Below are 18,829 nucleotides of genomic sequence, written 5' to 3' on the forward strand. Positions count from 1 at the left end.
GTCCCAAATTTCCAACACAACAATGTCTTCCACAATGGGTCTGAACACATAACACTTCTCAGGTTCTCTTGTCTGGGCCCTGGGAGCCTACAAACTCGACAGTCTCACGAGAGGCAGAACATGAGCAGCCCTCTAAGCCGATGTTTCCAGAAACACGAGGTCTGTGGTACGTGAGATCGTTTAGGTGGTGCAGGGGCCCAGCGTCAAAAACATTGAGATACATGGGCCATATTCTCTTTCCATTCTGTGTACTTCGAAGACAAGTTGTATTTCTTGCCGGCGTGCCTCTAACACTTCTCAAATACAAGCTAGTCTTCCCCATCCACTTTTTTTTTTTTTTGTAATAACCAAAATAAGGCAAGCAGGGCTTTAAAAGCCTTTGACAAGCAGCCACCTCTCACTAGAATTTCATGACACTGTTTTGCTTTGCTCTCTTCATGGTTACAATTACCTTCTATGTAGGGGAAGTGTATCTCAGGATCCCAACAAGAAACAGATGGGAACCCAAATTAGGATATTTCAAAGGGACTTATGACAAAGGTGTGGGAGGGTGCAGGGGAAACACAAGAGAGAATGCAAGAAACCTGCGGTTTTGTTATGAATGCAATCTATGTTCATTAAGGAGAACTTGGAAAATACACAGGATTAGAGAGAAGAAAAAACAAGTCACCTGAATTCCTGCCACCCAGAGAGAAGCATTGTTGACACCCTTTGGAGAATTCCCTTCTTCCTTTTTCCTTGTTTCTTTAGAGAATTCTTTCCTGAAGGCTCACCCAGAGTCTTGCATGGCTGAAAATATCTTGCATGTTCAAAAGTATGTGGAGGGGAATGAAGAACTAATATGCACAGCACAGGAAACCTTCTGCTTTTTGTCTTAAACCAGACTCTGAACCAGACTCCTTGCCTTTTTGTTCCATGCTTTAATCGTCTTTCAGAACTTTAACCTTGAGGGAAGAGTTTTTACTATTGGAATTACTTCCATTTCATCATGACTCTGCTGTTCATCTCCTAGTAATCCCCTAGATTTTTTCTTGGCCCCTTTGAGGGTCCCAAGATTAGAATGATGATAAGACCTACTATTTACTGGCCACTCTGGCCTATGTCTTGATGCACTCTAGCCCATTTAATCCTGCCCATGACCCACTGAGGTGGGAGGAATGTGGAGAAAGGTACAAGGAAATAAGCTTATCTCAAGTTGTTCCTAGTCCTAAAAGAACGTAGAACAATACAGACCTGAAGTGACAGGGCACTCTAAGTCAGGTGCATGACAAAGTGAGACCCAGTCACTTTTCAAATCTCCAAAATGTTTGAATGAATTATAGATCTATTTATAGCTTTCAGAACTTCTGACACAGTCCAGAACCGTTGGCTGTAAAACTGTTTCCCAAATTCAATCATGTTTCTCAATGATTTCCATTTTGAAATTGGAAGTCTTTGCCCCTCAAGATATAATAAAAGCCACATCAAAGAAAATGGAAAACGTTTTCCCCTTAATATTTAAAGGAGAATGATTTTTATACAAGGCAGTCATTTGTCTGCTTAAAGCAGATCCCAGGGCAGTGCCAGTTGGAGTTGAGAGCATAATGCTTCTGACGGATAGTTTCTGTAATGAGAAGCCCAGTTAGTGGATATTTGCCCTTACATTTCTCCCCAACTGGCTGGGTGGCAGCTAAAGACCCAACGTAAGAGGAGATAAGGACTCCAGGCCCAGGGCCTCTGCCCCAGCTTTCCTGTTCCACACACATGCGGATTTCCGCCCTGCGCTTGGCATCTGCCTCTAGGCTAGAGAATCTGAAAGAGGTGAGAGTGGGCCAGGCTCTCTCTTGCTTCCTCCCCACCTGGCCCCCAGAGACCCACCAAGGTGGAGCCCTGGGCTATGCCTAGTCCATACGCTCCCCGCCACGACCAGCAGGGTTCAGTGACCCCTGCCCTTGGCTGCCCCTTGCTCCTTCTTTATGGTGTGTCCTAGACATGGAACCAGCACGGGCTAACTGTTCATACAGGAAGATCACTTTGCTAGAGAACCAAGGCAGGTTAACAAATACAGATCTGTGATATATTTCAGAGATGGAGCCAACAGGTCCCTCTGAGCATTTGCATGGGGACTGGAAAGGTAAAGAAAAGAGAAGACTCTTCAGATGACACCTAGGTTTTTGACTTGAGGTAGTTGTCACTTTCTGGAAATTTTACTTGGAAGCAGTTTTGATGAGACAGAAATCAAGAGTTTGGTTTTGAACCTGTTATGTTTAAGCTCCCTATTAGCCATTTAGGTGGAGATACTGAGCAGGCAGCTGATGATGAGTCTGGAGCTCAGAGGAGAGGTCAGACAAGGCTGGAGTTACACATTTTGGGGTTGTCCATGGCCTGAAGCACATAGAGGGGGTCCAAGAAAGGGTCTGTATGTGTGTTTCCCTGAGAGCGCATGTCCATGGATGTGGGGACACATGACTGTTTGTCCATGTGTGTACAATGACATACATGACTTGGAAGGTCACATCCGTCACAACTTCCTGTCTGACCTTGGCCGAGGCACGTCTGCCTTCTCCTGGCCTGTAAATAAGGGGATGACGCTAATGCCCTTTAAGATCCCTCCAAGGTTCTGGGAGTAGGTGAATCACGATGATAGAGCCATCATGGTTTCTTTGTGGAATCAGGAGGAGGAAGTCTTAAGACTGTAAGCAGAGTGGTTAGAGGTGGGCCCTGTACCTCCACCTGGAGCCTTCAGCAGCTGTGTTCCCTGACCTAGCAGAGGACCCTGAGCTCTGCGATAAGAAAGGGGCTGAGGCTGAAAAGGCACGTGGGTTATGGCTTGCCCACCCTATATTACACCCTCCTCATCTCTTTGCAATTCAACAGAAAGGTCTGTATTGCGTGTCTACCCACTTGCTCATTCCCACCACGCCGATCCGAGGGGTCCAGATGAAGTTGTGCTACATCACATTTGAGTAGGAGCCAGGAGGCAGGTGGCCTGAGCATCATTTCCCACCCCACCTCCCCCTCACTCCCACCAGAGTTCTCTCCCCACCTAGCTTGTACATGAGGCCAGCTAATGCGGCTTTCAGTCCCACTCTCCAGGGTTTCTCCTATAGAAGACAAGGAGTTGGGGGTTCTATCAGAGTTACAAGAACAGAAAGAGATCTTTCTGGGTTCCACATCAAATGCCCCTTTCCCAGGAAATACGATAACATCTGATCTCAGGTCATCTCCCCATGTGTCCTTCCCCAGTGTCCCCAGCCTCAGTGGACTGGTACCCAAGCCAGAGACCCGAGAATCATCCTCTAAATCTCCCTCTTCTCCACCCAGACCCAGTCATTCCACAAGTTCTGCCCATTCTAGCTCCTGGCACCTGCAGCAACCTTCCTCTCCTCTCTATCCCATCAACACCATGCAGTCTCACCAGATCTCTGAACTGCCTCCCCTGGCCTTGTGCGTTCATTCGTGCCCTCTCCTCCAGTCCTGTCTATACCCTCCTCCAATTCTGTCTACACCTTGCTCCAGTCCACACACTCCAGGCAGAGTCATCTTCCCAAAGCACAAGTCCCACCATGCTATTTTCCACAGCCCTCCATCCCCTTTAGAATTAATCCTTTGTGGGGCTTTCGATTTAGTGGGGAAACAAAACAAAAAAACAACAGTGAGAAAGTACATTAAATATATTAGCGAGTAGTGATGAAAACTAAAACAGCAGCCAGAGAGCATGTCGGCCGTGACATTTTAGATAAAGTGGTAAAGTGGGTGGGGTCTCTCTAAGGAGGGGTCACTTGAGCAGAGACTGGAGCACTTAGTAGGTTCTCAATAAAATTTAGTTGACAATAACAGAGTGCCTCACTGAGTGAAAGACTCTAACCCATTTTTCTTTTTGATAAATAAAAATTGTATATATTTAATGTGCATAACATGATGTTTTGACTTATGTATTATGCATTGTGAAATTATTACCACATTCAAGCTAATTAACATTTCCATCACCTCACAGTTACCTTTTTTTCTTTTTTGGCAGTGGTGGTGGTGAGAACATAAGATCTACTCTTTTGGCAAATTTCAAGAATGAAATACATTATTTTTATAATTTTTTATAAATTATAATTTATTTTTATAATTTCATTATTTTGATAATTTTATAAAGTGTATATAAATTATAATTTATAATTTCATTATTTTTATAATTTTATAAATTATATATAAATTATAAATTATAATTTCATAATTTTTATAATTTTATAATTTTTTGAGAAGTCTTTTCCTCCAGCTAATATTGTTCCAAGTCACAAGCATGAGGCTTGGGGGACCTGAGTGGGAGTTTTAATTAACCTGATATGCAGCAGTGGGAATGGAAGCCCAAAACCCCAGAAGCCTTTTCTGCAAAAGGTCCAGGGCTTGATAATAAAATGGTGCTTTCATTCTTATTAATGGGGGAGTCGATTTAAGGACCAGACCCAGCAGATTATTGATCAGTGTTAATCGTTAGACAATACCAAGTTAATGAATTTAACTGCCAGGAGATCTCTGTGGGACTTGGGGAGAGGCCAGTTAGATACAATAACCTTGTTCCCTTCTCGTCCAGCTAAGAGACTTATTTACAGACGTCCAGGTTTTTCTAAGGAAAAAAAGGCAAAGTAAAAGTCACTGGGAGTTAAACAGTTTCTCCTTCCAGCTGAGTTGCTACTGGGGCTGAGTGATCATCCCAAGACTGTTTAACACACATCTGCTACCACTGCCACTCCCTGTTCTGGACTTTTTAAAATAAACTTTTATTTTAGAATAGTTTTAGATTTAGAGAAAATTTGCAAAAATAGTAGAGAGTTCCCATATACCCCACACCTAGCTTCCCCTACTATAAGCATCTTACCTTCGCATTGTCACGATTAATGAACCGACATTGCTCCATTATTATTAACTAAAGTCCATACTTAATTCAGATTTCCTTAGTTTTTCCTTAATGTCCTTTTTCTGTTCCAGGATCCCATCCAGGCTACCACACTACGTTTAGTCACCTTGTCCCTTCAGGCTCCTCTTGGCTGTGACAGTTTCTCAGACGTTTCCCCTTTGACAGTTTCGAGGCCGTTACCGTGTAGTTTTGTAGAATGTCCCTCAGTTGGGTCTTATCTGAAGTTTTCCTCATGCTTTGACTGGCTTTGGGGAGGAAGACCACAGAGGTAAAGTGCCATTTCCATCACATCGTGTCAAGGATACATATAATCAGCATGGCTTATCATGATGTTGACTTTGCTCACCTGGCAGAGGTAGTGTTTGTCAGGTTTCTCTTCTGTAAAGCTTCTCTCCCTCCCCTTTTCCATACTGTCGTCTCTGGAAGGAAGTTGCCACGTGTAGCCCGCACCTAAGGATCGGGGTGTTATGCTTCACCTCCTTGAGGGCGGAGTATCTACATCAATTATTTGGAATTCTCCTGTACAAGAGACTTGTTTATATTGGTATGGACTCATGGGTATTTATGTTTATACTTTGGGTTATAATCCAGTATTATTTTACCTTTTTTGTTGCTCAAATTTTTCCACCTTTGGCCATTGGGAGCTCTCTCAGTTGGCTCCTGTGTGTCTTTGACATACCCCCATCATTGCACGTTTTTTTGTTTGTTTTTTGAGCACTTCCTTACTTTCTGGCAATACAAGATGCTCTAGGCTCATTTTATATATTTCCTACCCCAGCCCTAGAATCAGCCATTTCTCCAAGGAACCTGGATTCCTTTTATTGGAGAATCCTGTATTAATTTTCATAATGGGTTGTTGTTTCGCTTCATTTTCTTTATGAGTATAAAAAATAAGTCATGCTCATTATAGACAATTTAGCAACTATATGACAGAATACAGATGAAGATGAGTATTCCTAATCAGTCAACAGCAGAGAAAGCCACAGCTAACATTTTGGGGTATTTTCACCTGGTCTCTTCTGCTAGTTGCTGGCCCTTGAGGAGTCCTTTCTGTCCTTTCACTCTTGATCTTCTCCATCAGGCCAAGGGATATCCCCAGGGAGTGGGGAACTGGTTTTCCTCCGTGCCCCACAGCTGTGGTTGCAGTAGATGAGTCATTCTGGCCTATCTTGGGTTGCCTGTTCACTGGGGCTCTGCCCACTTCTCCCTCTAGGTGATCATAGGTCCAAGAGGCCCAGGAGTCAGGGCATGTCCTCCAACAGGCTGTGAGGACAGGAATACTTCCAAGTTCAGTGACCTTGGGCACCAGCGTTGACTGCACTTTCCTGTTTTCTAAGGATTAAATGAGGTAATGTGTACAACGTGCTTAAAAGAGGTCCTGGAACATAGCAGGTATTCAACATGTAAAAGCTATTTTTATTTAAGTTACCATTATTATTAATAATCCAGAGAAATACATCCTTTAATGACAGAAGCGCAGGCTTAGTGTGGTGGGCAGGCCTCTGGGGTATAATATTTGCACAAGCAAATTGCCTCCTCCACGGGAACCTCATGAAACTGATCTGATCCTTCCCAAGAATTTGAGCAGATGGGAGAGGAACTGCCTCTCTACAAGACCAGCAAATGGAAAAGAGGGCCCTTGGGGTCTAACTGAAAAGAATATACACCTAGGGATAGGCTTGCATTGCTGTCGAGAACATGGGCTCTAGAGCTGGGCTGCCTAGGTTCAAATCCCAGATCTATCACCTACCTGCCAGGTCCCCTTTATACAGTAAGTTGTTTAACCTCACCAGGCCCAATGTAAGAATAACAATATTACGTATTTATAAGGTTGCAGCAAATACTAAATAAGTTCACAAAAGTAAGAACTCAAACAGTATCTGGCACAAAGTAAGCACTCAATTCATATCAGTTACTATTTTTATTATTTCATCATTCAGAACTCTTTAGCTTGCAAATAACAGAAAAATTATCTTAAAATTGCTTAAGTGAAATGGACTTTTTGGCTCATGTAACTGAATCCCAAACATTCATAGTGATCAAGTCATGTGCCCTTCCCAGAGCTAATCACTGTGAGGGGACCCTAGGATGCAACTGGCCACTTTGAGTCACAGGTTTCACCCCTAAGAAAAACAATCACAGGGGATCGATGTGGGGATGCCAAAAGCAATATATGACTTTCCTTGAAACTGCTTCCCTTTTCCCTGAAGATGAAGCTTAAAAGGAGCGACTTCTGAGGGGCTGAGCACTGAGCTGATGGGGCAAGTCACAGAGTCCCTATGCAGCAAGGTTCCTGAGGAGGAGCAGGTAAAGCAAAGTTGGGCAAACAGGAAGCTAATCTATGGGCAAAAATCACTTTCTACAGCATTCTGACCTCCCGCCTAGTGTAAGAGAATCTCCTAAAAAGTCTCCCACTGGGCTCTGTTAGGAAAAGGGAGATAACACCAAACTGAAGTCAGGAGTCCTGGGTCCAAGTTCTGGTTCTGTTGTTTGACGTGGAACAGGTGGCTTGCCCTGGTCTGGGCCACTGCCTTGCCCCTTGTCATTAAGCAATGAGTCAGCCCTAGAAATCCCTGACCCTGACCATATCAGTGATTGCTCTCCTGTGTTGACTTTTATTCCATATAAAGAGACTGTGGCATGCAGTGGGGGAGCCCAGTTAAGGTCTCAGAACCCAGGAACCAGACAGAGTTGGGGAATCCTGGCAGGGGAGGAAGAGAACACAAATATGAATTAGTGCCTAGTCCGTGCCAGGCACTGATGTTTCAGCATTATCCACGGTGTCTGATGCCAAGCAGCCCTGGTGACTGTGGTCAGTCATTGACATGCTATGTGGGATTAGTTTCCAGGTATCTAAAGAGGCCCACTTGCAGTCCGGGTAGTTGAGCACTGTGCCATATTTGCTGCTGGGCAGCTGGGCTTGGGGTTGCCAGAGGCCCTGGAAGAAGAGCTATTAGGCCACCCTTCTGACTGGGTCCTTCTGTAGGAATCCTGGGTGAAATTGTTCCACTAGTCTTACCTCTTTGGAGAACCCTTCCCAGGCTGGACTTGGGTGCCCCTGTGTCATGCTCCTCTGGGTCTTCTGCTTCTCTCTCAGCACCCATCACATTGATTTGTCATCTCCATCTAATGTCTACCTACCCCACTGACTCTGGAAGCCGTGGGACTGAGCTCCCTCCAGGCCCCAGCATTGATCCTGGCACAGAGTGGGTGATCTATATTTGTTGAATGATTGAACGAATGAATGAATCTAGATGATCCAGAATACTCTTTCTAGCTTCACATTGTAAAGCAGGAAAAGATGGAATGAATATGACTTTAGGCAAGTCACCTAATCTCTCTGGACCCCCGTTTTACTACCTGTAAAATAGATATAATAGTAATCTGTCCCCGTGTCATGGGACTGTTTTGATGATTAAATGAGGTAATGTATACAATACTACTACCCTTACTTGAATGTTCCTTATATTACTAGTGCTGTATTAGGCTTCAGATAATATATTTGAAGTAATAAATATAGTGGACCTTAACAAATATTTGTCTTCTTCCCCCAAAACTACTTTAAAGTTTAAATGTTATGTTTTTTTTTATAGAAAGTCTTTTTTTTAATTTATTTTTGGCTGCATTGTGTCTTCATTGCTGCACATGGGCTTCTCTAGTTGCGGCGAGCAGGGGCTACTCTTCACTGTGGTGCACGGGCTTCCTGTTGCGGTGCCTTCTCTTATTTCTCTAGGTGCGTAGGCTTCAGTAGTTGCAGCACGCGGGCTCAGTAATTGTGGCTCACAGGTTCTAGAGCACAGGCTCAGTAGTTGTGGTGCATGGGCTTAGTTGCTCTGCGGCATGTGGGATCTTCCCGGACCAGGGATCAAACCCGTGTCCCCTGCATTGGCAGGCGGATTCTTAACCACTGTGCCACCAGGGAAGTCCCTAAAGTTTAAATGTTAAAGTAAAATTTTATTTGTTGAAAGAATGGATGGATGGATGGATGGATGGATGGATGGTTTCCAGAAGTAGCAGCCTTCACACAGCAGGGGAATGAGTGGGTATAGGTGTACCGTTGGCCCAGCAGAAGTTTAAACCTTTTTAGAATAACTACCTTGGACTTCAGAGAGTTCCTGGGTATGGAGGTTTGGCTTTAATTAAAGTCTCAGCACAGTGTTAAATGCCATTTTATTTTAGTCCATAATTAACACTAATAAGATGAGCAGATCACAAACAGCACACATTCTGAGAAAGTGAAAAACAGCATCTGAGCTTGGTGGTTTCCATTTTCGGTTTCCCCCCCTCCCATGTTCTGTTCAATTAAAAGTTTTGAGAAAATATTGCAACCACACTCCTTGTCTTTATGGTAATGAAGCATATTAATTTGAATGTGATGAATACAATATTCCCCTGACTTTTTTATTCCCTTATCTACAAAAGTTTAAAATAATGGGCCAATTAAACTGGGAGAGAAGAACGCAGGGTTTGCCTGGTGCTCCAATTCAGCAACCAAAGAACTGAAAGAGCAAAATTCTGTGACAGTCTGTGGGCCAGACTTCACCTCCTTGGCAATGGCTGAGAGACACTAACGCATAATGACAGGTGTGGACCAGGGCAGAACAAGTACTGTATAGGGATCAGGAGACCAGGTTCTAGAGCCTCCTCCGGCATTTTCTCAGTGAATATTTGTTGGATAGATGGATGGATGGATGGATGCAAGGAAGGAAAAGATGAGCCAGACCAAATCCCAAGGTCCCATTCTTCTCAAGGTAGCAAATTAAGTCTAGTTTGGAGCTGACCTAACCCTTCTAAGACCTAGAAGTTCTTAGAGGCAGAACTTACGATTTAAGGTCCAGTTCTCTGACCTCTTTATCCTAGAGGCATAAATATAAATTATAGAGCTAGCCTGAGCTCAAGTATGACAGCGCCGAAGAGCTCAACTCTAAAACAGAGACCCCCCCAAACCAGCTAACCCCAGGGAAGGCTGAGGCTTTGCCACTACAGTTTTCTGCTTTGGGAGGGGGACATCCTGGAGAGGGCTTATGACTGTGAAATATGGTCAAGCTATCTCCATGAGGATCTCTAGAAGGCTTCCCACCTCCATGTGGCCCTTCAGTCAACTCCACCTTGCTACCACTGTGTTATCTGAGGCAGTCTGCAGGTACATTGCCTACAATTTCTGTGTACTTTGTCACTTTCTATTCTGTCCTCTATGTTGCAGACATTATAAAATGCAACACACATACACACACACACTCATGATGATGTTCCTTTGCTTAAAACCCATTGTGCCCGGGATAAACAAATCCTTAACACAGTCTATGAGACTCTGCGTGGCCTACCCTAGAGTGCCTCCCAGCCTTTTCTGTCCCCACATCCTCCGGCCCTGCCCATTCCCTGCCTCTAACCCTAGCCTTCAGTCAGTTCCCAAACATCTCTTCAACACTTAGGATCCCACTCACCGCAGGACCTTTGCACATGCAATATTTTCCTTAAATGTTCTTGCCCTACCTGTCGTCTAGTTAATGCCTTATGATCCTTCAGCAATTAGCTCAAGCCTCACTTTCTCAAGGAAGGCATCCCTGATGAAACTCCCTGCACCAGTTCCAGCCTGGGTTGGGTCCTGTGTTTATGTTGTCATAACCCTGAGTATTTTTCCTTTATGGCACTTATCACAGCTTGTAATTACATGGCTTGAGCTATTATTCGAGTCATGTACCTCTCCTTCATTAGCCCATTAGCACTCTAACCATTGATTCTTTTTTTTTTTTAAATGGAACATGTATTTTTTTAAATTAATTAATTAATTAATTAATTTATGGCTGTGTTGGGTCTTCGTTTCTGTGCAAGGGCTTTCTCTAGTTGCGGCGAGAGGGGGTCACTCTTCATCGCGGTGCGCAGGCCTCTCACTGTCGCGGCCTCTCTTGTTGCAGAGCACAGGCTCCAGACGTGCAGGCTCAGTAGTTGTGGCTCACGGGTCCAGTTGCTCCGTGGCATGTGGGATCTTTCCAGACCAGGGCTTGAACCCGTGTCCCCTGCATTGGCAGGCAGACTCTCAACCACTGCGCCACCAGGGAAGCCCACCATTGATTCTTAATCATTGTATTTCTATTGCTTAGCACAGTGCCTGGCTCATAATAGATACTTAATAAATATTTGTTGACTGAATGAATGATTGAATGAATAAATGCCTAATTCAAGAGTTTTGTCTCTTTCCACTCCACTCTACTGCTTCCATTTTGGGATTTCTTAATTTCTGAAGCACTTGGGCTAGGCCTTATTCTGGGAGCTTCAACAACCGAGATCTACCCTTGCTCCCAAGCAGTCCACAGTGTGACAAGAAACAGATACATAAATACACAAGGACAATACAGTGTGCCAAGTGCTGCAATAGACGTAAGTGCAGGGTTTCATGGAAGCAGGTAAGAAACGCTTCTGTTCCCCACTGGGGAGGCTTCCCAAAGGAGATAGTTCCCAAGATGAGTCTGAAATGAAAAGGTGTTGGGAAAAGAAATAAGGCTGGGGGCAAAATTCCAGGTGAAAGGACCAGCAGGTGGGAAAGCTCAGAAAGCAGAGCCTGGTCCTGGTGAGAAACACGAGCAACTGTGATGACTGTGCCCTGGATGGAAAGGCGGTACTGTGAGAGGTGATGTTGGGAGGTAGGCAGGGACCAGATCACCAAGGACCTTCAATGACAGCCAGAGATGGCAGTGGACACTGTATGGAAGGGACTGGTGTGGTGAGACCTGTGATTTGGAGAACTCCCTCTGGAAATGCTTTGGAGAAGAGATGTTCATACTTCATGGGAAATACTTAGCCTCTGTTTCCCCAGAAACAGAGGATTAAGCCTGGGGAAACAGGCTCGATTCCAGGGCTGTCCATCAAACTGCTTTCCAGAATCCAAACTTTCTTTTCCAAAGGGCGCTTGGTGTGATTGACCTTGCTTATTCATTGCAGGGAGAATTCATTTCAGGGTGGAGAATTTTAAAAAATACAAGATTAAGCAGTGTAATCAGCTGCTGCAGAGAGTTGGAAACGCAATAAATAATAATAGCATTGAGAGCTGTTTTTAATAACTCACCAGTGTAATTTAGCTCCGGCTTCTTGGAGCATATGTAAAATATGTCATAATGTATGTAATGGCAAATGCCTCATTGCCAACCTCTAAAGACAAATGTCTTCCCAGGAGGAAATGGGGGGGCGAGAAATTAGAGGACATGATTTGCAAACTGGATGTAGGAAGGCAAGCATCATTCATTTTGACACCATTAACTTTAAATTTGTGATCCTTTGCAGAGGTGATAGGTTTCAGTTGGTTTGTCTTCAGGGATGGGCAGGTTAATAGCAATAATGTGGTAAAGACGAGACTCATAATCTGTAAGAGACTATGTTGTTTTCATACTCTGTAGACCCACCATTTGCATGCAGTCCATATTCTAATTACAGATCATCCTTTTCTATCTATTACAGCAGGTCCCCAGGGGACTGATGTCTTGGCAGCATTTGTTTTACTTAGTTGAGTTACTAAATATTCATGGAACCATTAAAATGTGTTATTTAAAAGTTTTTGACAGAGTCTGACTTTTAATAATTCATATGGGCTGCACCCACCCTCCCCCCCACAAAAAAAGTCCAAATTACTGGGATGGGGCTAGGAGTCCTCCCCTCTTATGGAGGCATCGTGACAGTTAAAGTGAGATGGACTTTGGAGTCAGATGGAACTGAGTTCAAATTCTAGTTCTACCACGTACTAGCTGTAACCTTTTGCCAACTTACTTAAACTCAGAGGCTCTATTCCTGATCTATTAAATGACAGTGATGATGTGATGATGATGATGACAGCTAATATTTATGGATCACCTATTGCATTATTTCTTTCACAACAATAGTATGATGTAGGTACTATTATGATCCCCATTTTACAGATGAGGAAACTGAAGCTCAGAGCAGTCGAGTAACTTCCCCAAGGCACAGGGCTAGTAAATAACTGTTCTGGGACACAACTCTGGGTCTATCTGACTTCTAAGCTCATGCTATTAAGTGTGCTGTGCTATTCTCTGATACTAACTTCTACAGTTTTGCAACATTAGAGACAATGAATGTAAAGAATAATTCCTGGCACATAATAGACACTTTGTAATGTCTCTTGCATTGAAGGACTAGATTTATATTCCTTTGATGTGTTCTCTCTGGGAAAACATAGCACCATGTCTTTGTCAAAGTTTTATAATGTCCTTATCATTCCATACCCTTGTCCACGTCACTCCACACCTCTACCAGGCCTCAGGTTTTTAATCTATAAAGTAGGGGTGAATGGGAGTTCTTACACATACCATTAATTTGGGTGTAAATTAATACAACCACTTTAGAAAACAATTTAGCAATATTTAAATCAAAGATGCACAAACCCTGTAATATAGCAATTCTACTCCTCCCCTAAAGCAGTTTCTCTACCTCCACACTCTTGACATTTGGGGACAGATATTTCTTTGTTGTGAGGGATGTTCTGTGCATTGTAGGATATTTAACAGCATCCCAGGCTTCTATCCACTAGATTCCAGTAGCATCCCCAGTTGAGACAACCAAAAATGTCTCCAGACATTGGCGAGTGTCCCCTGGGGACAAAACTGCCATTGAGAACCACTGCCCAAAAGGAACTCTTGCAAAAGTGCATCAGAAGCATGTTCAATCTGATCAGAGCCACAGGATTTGCAATAGCAGAAAAGAGGTAACAAGCTAACTGTCTACTAACAGGTGAATGGTGTGTTTATCATGGCATAGCCACTGAATGGAATATAATACAACAGTGAAAATGAATGAACTACAGTTTCCCATGCCAACATGGATGAATTTTATAAACGTAGGTTTGAGCAAAAAAATAAAAGCAAATTGCAGAAGCCTACATGTGATATGATTCTATCTATGTAATGTTTAATAACATGTAAAATGATGCTATATACTGTTTAAGGAATATATATATGTGTGTATGTAGTAAAACTAAAAAGAAATGCATGGAAGTGAAAATCACCGAATTCAGGATATGGTTATTTTAGAGGGGAAGGGGTTGTAATCAAAGCAGGGTACATGGGCTTCAGCTCTATTGGTATAACTTTATTTCCTAAGATGGGTATATGAGTATTCATCAAATTATTTTTTATACCTCTATGTCTGAAATATTTTATAATACTTTTTAAAGGAGTTAGAGTATATCAGTTCTAATGACGGAAGAGCACATAGAAAAATCACTTGAGGAACTTTTCCTAATTATGCATATTTGCCTCTTGGAGATTCTGAAATCCTCTCTCCAATTCACTCCCCATATCACCAAGCAAGAGTCACTGCCTTGACCACTGTCCCCAGTAGGAATGTGTCATCTCTCAGGTGTTATAGGGCTGAGAATCTGTGGTCACTGGAGAATTCTTCAGGATGCTTCCTCTGGTTTACTCTTCCCCTCTAATAATCTATGATCCCATAAAGAATGGATTTGGGGTTCTACTAGGTAGGTAAACACATAAGCAAACATCCCTCCCTCCAGTTTTCAAAGCTCAGCCCATGAACTGTCCTATGACAGGCCCTGGACAAGTATATCCCTGGGGGGTAGGAAGGGATGCTCCTGGAAGGAAGATGGATGCTCCTGCCAGAGTGTTTCAAACCATCCTTGTATTCCTGGCCACAGAGGTGTCCTAGGACTCAGGAAGCACCACTACCTTCAGGTGAAAAAACAAAGCCTCAGCAAGGTCAAGTCATTTGAAGGTCATCCAGCTAGTGAGTATCAGAGACATGAATAGACCCAGGCCTGCCTTCAAACCCCCGTCCTTGTGTCTATGCCATGCTACCTTCCTTCATTAATAAGAACTCTCACAATTGTAACTGAGAGTTAGTTAGCATAGAATGCAAGAAATTAAAGCAAGAGATTTCCCCAAAAAGCACATGATTGACAAATATGTGCTCTGCATTTGGAGAAAAGAGCAGGTTAGAGAGTGTGGAGGGTCAAGACTTCAGCTCAGCTCTGGAAGATGACTGATTCGGCTTTAGCCAGGCAGAGGAAGGAGAGAGCATTCCATGTGAGGAAACAGAGAGACAAGGGAATGGGCAGGGCAGTGCAAGTCAAGTTCTGTGCCAGGAAGGCAATGTCAAATGCATTCGGTCTAGAAGAAAGCTGGCTGGAACTGGTGCCCATCTGTGGTTCTGTTTGGAAGTACAGCCACTGGACTGGAGACTCCTTGATGGTCGAGACTGATCTTAGTCACAGTTGTATCACTGGGTCCTAGGGAACATGATATTGGAGAGAGGAAGGCAGGAAGGAAGAAAGCAATGCAGGAGAGGAGGGAAGGAAGGAAGAGAAGAATGTGTGTTGAAATTCCAACGGAGCCTGGATCCCTCCTGAGGAAGCAAAAGAGGTAAAAACTGAATCATGTTGGTGGATATTTAAATGCCATTATTCTCTGGCTTTATTTACAAATGAATGTTCACTGACAACAGTTAAGGTGTTTTTTTTTCTTTAGCGTCTTTATTGGAGTATAATTGCTTTACAGTGTTGTGTTAGTTTCTGCTGTATAACAAAGTGAATCAGCTATATGTATATAAATATCCCCATATCCCCTCCCTCTTGCGTTTTGCTCAAACCAAAAAATGATTCACACTGACAATCAACGTGAACATTGTGCACTTGTTAATAAATGTGCTCATTACTCTTACCTGCCGGGAAGCATCAACTCCTGCGTTCTAGCCTGCTTTTAGCAGAGAGACCTGTGCTTCCACCTCCTCAGCCTAGGACTGTGATAGGGGAAGGAGATGTTGGTGAGATGCAGAATGAAGAATGAGTCCTGCAGGCTGGAAGTTTGGTGTGTGGCGGGGAGGGAAGAGGGGAGGTCTTGAAGTTCATCCCAAAGGACACAGAATTCTTGAAAGAGGGTTCAAGATCCTCCTAAAACTAATCTTGTGAGGTGCTTGAGATAATCTTTTCTGAGGGTTTTCTAAAATCCAAGAAGAAAACCAGGATGCTTTTCTCCCATTGTCTCTCCTGCCCCCCATCTCCATGGAGCTGATGATAAAATCAGATAAACAGATCTGCCTTTGAGAATTGCCCACAGAGGAACTGGGACCCAAGGCGTGGAGAACTCCCCCATTGGATTCCACGGGAAGCTGATTGAAGCAGGTCATCTCTCCCCGGTGATGTGTTTATGGGAGAAGGGCTTCCAGCTCCATGCACTGAGGCTTTTACCTTTCAGCATCTGCCCCTTCCCATAAATATGCTATCAGGAGCAATAATGACTAGCGAAGAAGTGGAATCATTGTTGGGACTGAGTGAGTTAACAAAGTGTATAAAATCTCTAACCCAGGGTGGGATGGCTGTATTACTGTAGTTATTATTATTGGGAAGAGAAGCAAAGGGCCTGAGAGAAAGAACTGAGCAGAAACAGGAAAATCGTGGACCAGGACCAACTCTGAACTCTACCCCTCATTGCCCCCACTGCTGACCACTGGGAATCGGAGTCCTGGGGAGTCAGAGAATGCTCTCAATGAAAGAATACACAGAAGACCTGAACTCCAGGCCTGGCTCTGCCACCAACTAGTTTTATCACCTCCTGGGAGACATTTGTCTGAGCTTCCTCTGTCAGTTGGTACTCATTCTTGTGATAATTAAGATAAAGGAAAAAACCTGTGTGAAAGTCCCACACAGTGCCCAACCCATGAAAAATGCTGATAACATTTAGTTTCCCTCTCTTTGTCCCTGTTTTCTTATCTGTAAAATGAAAATAGTGCTGCACCCTAATTTAAAAGTTTATTATGAAGAGTAGCACAGTATTTTTCAACAAATATTTGTTGAGAAACCTCAATATGTGAAGTAATGTAAAAGGTGAAACAATTTTGCAAATTATTGGGTTTGCAAATTTTGCAAATTATTGGGTTGCAATAATTTTGCAAATTATTGGGAATTATTGGGTTCCATAACGTCTTATGGAAAAACCTGAATGAACTTTTTGGCCTATCCAATAGAAATCCTAGAGTGTTTTTTAGACATTGTGAACTTCCTAATGGAAAAGGCTTTCCTTTTCATCTGTGCATAGTGTCTAACACAGGCCCAGTATATATCTGAGAAAGGAGAGAGAGAGAGGAAAAGAGGAAGGGAGGGAGGGAGGAAAGAGAGGGAGGGAAAAAGGAAGGGAGGGAGGAATGAAGGAAAGATGGAAGGAAGGAAGAGATATATCATTACTTAATTATTGTACAATTATCTTCATTATAAAACTAATTTAAACAAATCCAGCCAGTGCCCCCAAAAGAGCACCAAGATAAGGGCTATGATAAAGAACACTAGAATAATTTTCGCATTTTGACCAGTAATGGGAGTAGTAATGATTTTCTCTCTGAATCATAACCATCTTGCAGTTAATAGTTCGCCTTCTGGTAGAATTGAGAGCTCTGAGATGGTGCTCTGAGGAATTCTTTCATTTCTTTCCCACCTTTTAAAGAAAAGAGAACTCCAAATGCAATTATTGGCATTATTTTTATACAAACTGCAGCAGAACATTCCAGAAGATGAGGCCTCTACCAAATTAGTTTATCCAGATGAGATTTAGACGGTACGTTACCGTTACTGGGAGAACCACGCAGAAACCCACATGCCAGCAGCAAGCCCTACGGAGTCAAGTGAATGTGAACGCAGCATTGCACATGTGTTTTCGGTTAACTAAGTGAACTGCTCCAATCTTGGGGGACCCCGTACCACAGGACACCTCTGTTTACTTCAGGTTACACAGCAAAAAGCAAGCTGTGAGCAGCAGAAGTAGCCAGCTAAAATAGAATTTTATTTTCTGACTGCTGGGGGCCAACACAAATGAAGTTTAAGCAGCAACAAATCAGACTCGGCTGAAACCATTTGTCTGGAAGGAAGATTTGTGGCTAGAGAACTGAAGTTCATGCACCCAGAAATTTCCAGAGAAAAGTCTTATTCCCATACCTGAAATAATATTCCTTTCTGTCCCCAGATCCAAACCCCCAAACTCCATGTACATACTCAATCTGTGACTTTTCCATGGGACCCAGCTGATTATGATCTCCTGGAGCATATGGATAATAATAATGATAATGATACTAATATACTTCTTTCTATGAATAATAACTAATTCATTCCAGTCTTCACGACAACTGTCTGAAGTATGTACTGTGATTATATCTGTTTTACTGGTGAGAAAACTCAGGCACTGAGAGGTTAAGTAACTCACCAATAGTCACAGAACTAAGTAAGAGGCAGAGTTAAGAGTCAGTGCAGGCAGTCTGACCCTGGAGGCTTGCTTTGAACGTCTATGTCACACTGCCGTTCACTGGATGTCCATGACTGTGCTAAGCAGTTTATGGCATTATCGCACTTCATTACTGCAACAATCTTATGATACGGGTACCAATAGTATTCCCATTTTACAGGTGAGGAGGCTGGCTGCAAACATTTAAATGACTTGTCCCAGGTCACACAGGGGGCAGAGCTAAAATTCTCACGCAGAGATTCTGTGTACCTGCAATTGTTTGGTGAAAACTATGTGCTATGGGCTGAATGTTTGTGTCTCTCCAAAATTCATATGCTGAAACCCTAATTTGAAATGTGATAATACGTGGGGGTGGGGCCTTTGTGAGGTAATAAGCTTTAGATGAAGTCATGAGGATGGAGTCCTCGTGATTGGATTAGTGTCCTTATTGGAAGAGGAAAAACTAGAGCTCTCTCTCTTTCCACCATGTAAGGATACAGCAAGAAGGCAACCATTTACAAGCCAGAAAGAAGGCCCTTACTGGAACACTACCATGCTAGTACCCTGGTTTCAGACTTCCCAGCCTCTAGAATTGTGAAAAATAAATATCTGTTGTTGAAGCCACCCAGTCGATAGAATTCTGTTATAGTATCCTGAGCTGACATAGACACTAGTCGTTTGTGAGTGTGACAATCTTGGTTCCCAAGAGTCCTAA

At 43.2% G+C, this 18,829-nt stretch overlaps 1 protein-coding gene across 3 annotated transcripts in view; it reads left to right on the forward strand.

Moving 5' to 3' along the window:
• KCNIP1 (potassium voltage-gated channel interacting protein 1) overlaps window positions 1-18,829 on the forward strand; it is a 228,321-nt gene that overhangs the window by 148,621 nt on the left and 60,871 nt on the right. The window lies entirely within an intron of this gene.

Source organism: Balaenoptera musculus, chromosome 3, assembly GCF_009873245.2.
Source record: "Balaenoptera musculus isolate JJ_BM4_2016_0621 chromosome 3, mBalMus1.pri.v3, whole genome shotgun sequence".
NCBI classification, from domain to species: domain Eukaryota; kingdom Metazoa; phylum Chordata; class Mammalia; order Artiodactyla; family Balaenopteridae; genus Balaenoptera; species Balaenoptera musculus.